Source organism: Gekko japonicus, unplaced genomic scaffold (genome assembly GCF_001447785.1).
Source record: "Gekko japonicus isolate JY-2015 unplaced genomic scaffold, Gekko_japonicus_V1.1 scaffold4958, whole genome shotgun sequence".
In the NCBI taxonomy this organism is placed as follows: domain Eukaryota; kingdom Metazoa; phylum Chordata; class Lepidosauria; order Squamata; family Gekkonidae; genus Gekko; species Gekko japonicus.
The window spans coordinates 45,518-49,272 of NW_015168813.1; positions in this window are offsets into that span (position 1 = coordinate 45,518).

The window sequence follows — 3,755 nt, forward strand, 5'->3', positions numbered from 1 at the left end:
TGAAAATGTCGAGACTGTGTGACTGCAATAAAGAAGGCCAATGCTATGCTGGGGATTATTAGGAAGGGTATTGAAAACAGATCAGCCAATACCATAATGCCCCTATATAAATCAATGGTGAGACCTCATTTGGAATACTGTGTGCAGTTCTGGTCGCCACACCTTAAAAAGGATATTATAGCTTTGGAAAAAGTGCAGAAAAGGGCAACTCGAATGATAAAAGGGTTGGAACACTTTCCCTATGAGGAAAGGTTAAAGCGCTTAGGGCTCTTTAGCTTGGAGAAACCATGACTGAGGGGTGACATGATCGAGGTTTATAAGATTATGCATGGGAAAGAGCAGGTAGAGAAAGAGGTACTTTTCTCCCTTTCTCACAATACAAGAACTCGTGGGCACTCCATGAAATTGCTGAGCGGTCGGGTGAGAACGGATAAAAGGAAGTACTTCTTCACCCAAAGAGTGATTAACACTTGGAATTCACTGCCACAGGAAGTGGTGGCGGCTACAAGCATGGACGGCTTCAAGAGGGAATTAGATAGGCATATGGAGCAGAGGTCCATCAGTGGCTATTAGCCACAAGGTATAGATAGGGGCTCTGGGGCAAGGGATGCTCTGTCTTCTTGGTGCTTGAAAGGGGGGCCAACAGTGGGAGGGCTTCTAATGTCCTGGCCTCACTGGTGGACCTCCTGATGGCACCTGGTATTTTTGGCTACTGTGTGATACAGAGTGTTGGACAAGATGGGCCTTTGGCCCTTATGTTCTTATGGAATTCCACGTATTCATCACTCTTTGGGTGAATGAAGGACTTCCTTTGATCCGTTCTAACCCGACTGCTCAGCCATTTCATGGAGTGCCCACATGGAGTTCAATGTGAGCTTTAGTGGGTCACAGTCAACTTCAGAGTTATGGAGTTCCTCCCACCTGGCACATGACTGTTTGACAGTAATGCACTAACCTCTAATCCACCAACATGTGGATTAAATCCACCAACATGTGGATTAGTCTCTTCAATGATCATTCTGTACAGCACCAGTTATTTATTCCAGGTCTTGGTGAAAACCCTCGTATCCAAGCCACCGAGCATTCAAATGCATCTTTTAAGATTTAAAATCACACTCATCTTTCAAAAAAACGAATGACACTAAAACATGCAAATGAGACCACAAATGTTAAAGGCATCCGTTCCACTCCTTCTACCTAGCCTACCTTCAAAAACTAAAAGGGATCCCTCAAGTTCTCACCAAGCCTTTTCAGAAAAGATAAAATAGCCTCACCGCCACCTATACTGGAAAGACTCCAGGGCCTTAGGGGGTGGCTGCCTCCTACAGGTGTACCATTCCGTGAGCCTCACCTGACTTCACTAAACCATCTAATTCCTTCTCTCTCAAGAAGAAGAAGAGATTGGCTTTATACCCCGCCCTCCACTCAGAGTGGCTCACAAACTCCTGTTCCCTTCCCCTCCCCACAACAGACAGACACCCTGGGAGGCAGGTGGGGCTGAGAGAGCTCTGACAGAACTACTGTTGAGAGAACAGCTCTTATCAGAACTGTGCCTTGCCCGAGGTCATCCAGCCAGGTGCCAGTGGAGGAGGGGGTGGGGGAATCATCAAAGCCGGCTCTCCCAGAGTAGAGTCCGCCCACTGGACCTCGACACCCAACGGCGGGCTCTCTGCGTCAAGGTGTGAGCAGGGGAGACACCTCTGAGCCTCCCCCGGAGCACTGCGCCAGGCCTCTCCCCGGACGCACTCTGGGCACGAGCCCCCTCGAGGCGGCAGCAGCTGCCCTTGTCCCAAAGGCTGACCACTGCCCGGGGGGAGGAGCCAAGTTTGGTGTCGTGGTTAAGAGTGCGGAGGACTCTAATCTGGGAGAGCCGGGTTTGATTCCCCACTCCTCCTCCACTTGCACCTGCTGGATGACCTTGGGCAAGCCGTAGTTCTGACAAGAGCAGGCCCCGCCGACAGGCAATCAGGGGAGAGGGGGAGCCCAGGCTCAGGGAGGGAGGCCCATAAGAGCCAAAGGGGGGCTGGGCCCCGTTGGGCCCCATGGCAGCTATGGCCCTGCTTCCCAGCCCGGGCCCAGCCACACTGCAGCCCGCTCGCCCGGGCCCTTCCGGCAGGTACCCCGTAGGGGAGCGGCCGGAGCCAGGGGCTCTGCCCTTGGGAGGCGCAGCACAGAGGGCCGCTCCCCAGCTGGCTGGTGACTCCCGGGAAAGGGGGCAGCAGGGGGCACCTCCAAACGGGGGAGGGTCTCTTGTCCCTGCCAGGCGCTCATCCCCTCTCCCCCCACCCCCACGTTCATGGAGTCATTCCCAAGTCCGTGGGATGAAGGGGCTGCTCCGGCCCTCAACATCGCCTTGGTCTCTCCCCGAGGTGTCCCAGCAGGACTCGAGGCAGGCTCTCGCGCTGCAAGCCGACAGGGCTGCCCTCTGCAAGGGGCCCCACTCCCAGCTTGGCTTAGGTAAAGGTTTCCCTTGCTCAAAAGCCAGTCGAATCCGACTCTAGGGATGCCAGTGCTCATCTCAGTTTCCAAGCCGAAGAGCCAGCGCTGTCCGAAGACGTTTCCGTGGTCATGTGGCCGGCGTGACTAGACACCGAGGCGCACGGAACGCTGTTACCTTCCCACCAGTGTTCCCTCCCAGCTGAGTTAGTTTGAGCTAGCTCACAGTTTTTTAGCCTCCAGCTCACACATTTTTGTCTTAGCTCAGGAAGGACGGCTCCGGAGCAAACTAACTCATGCAGCGGCCAAATCACCTGCTCACAACTTTAATGCCAGTAGCTCACAAAGTAGAATTTTTGCTCACAAGACTCCACAGCTTAGAGGGAGCATTGCTTCCCACCGAAGCGGTACCTATTTATCTACCTGCAATTTCTTGCTTTCGAACTGCCTGGTTGGCAGGAGCTGGGGCCAGAGACAGGAGCTCAGTCCTTCACACGGGTCTTAAACTGTCGAACAACCGACCTTCCGGTCTGCAGCTGAGTGTCTTAACCACTTGAGCCAGCTAGCCTGGCCTACCCGCCGGCAACTTCTCTTCCTTCCCCCCAGCAGTCCCTTGTGAGGGCAGGGCACGTAGCCGAGGCCGTCCGTCCTTTATTTAAATGGGAGCCTTCCGGAGTCACCATTCCCTGCTTCGGAGTCAAACTAGGAATTCTGCTGAAGGGCAGGTTGCCGGGGCTGAGAGGGAGAGGAGGCCCAGGGTGAATTCCCTTATGACTCTCCACACCGCCTCTCTCTGGTTCCATCTCCCCCGTCAGGATCAGAGCAATTCATGGAGGAAAGTCTTCCTTCAGGCCCTGCCTGGAGGTTGGCAACCCTGTAATTGGTGGGTGCACGGGGAGGTGGGCGCCAGAAGGTAGCCTCACCGGCCCTGCTTATGAGCCTCTCCAGGGCACCTTTGCTGGGTAAGTGACCAGAACAGGACTGGCCTTGCTCACCTACCTCTCCCGCCCCATCAGAGCTTAATCCTCACCCGCTCCTCAGTGCCTAATCCCCGGTGGTGGCCCTGGGGCCCTCCCGCTGTTGCCCCCCACCCCCAAGCAGCACCAAGAAGACAGAGCATCCCTTGCCCCAGACATAAGAACATAAGAGAAGCCCGCGTTGGACCAGGCCAGTGGCCCATCCAGTCCAGCACTCTCCGGTGTCACACAGGGGCCAGGAAAATACCAGGGGCCATTAGAAGAGGTCCAGCAGTGGGGCCGGGACATTAGAACTCAGCTATCCTCAGTCCTCGCTCTGCCATCCGGCCGCCGTACCGGGCT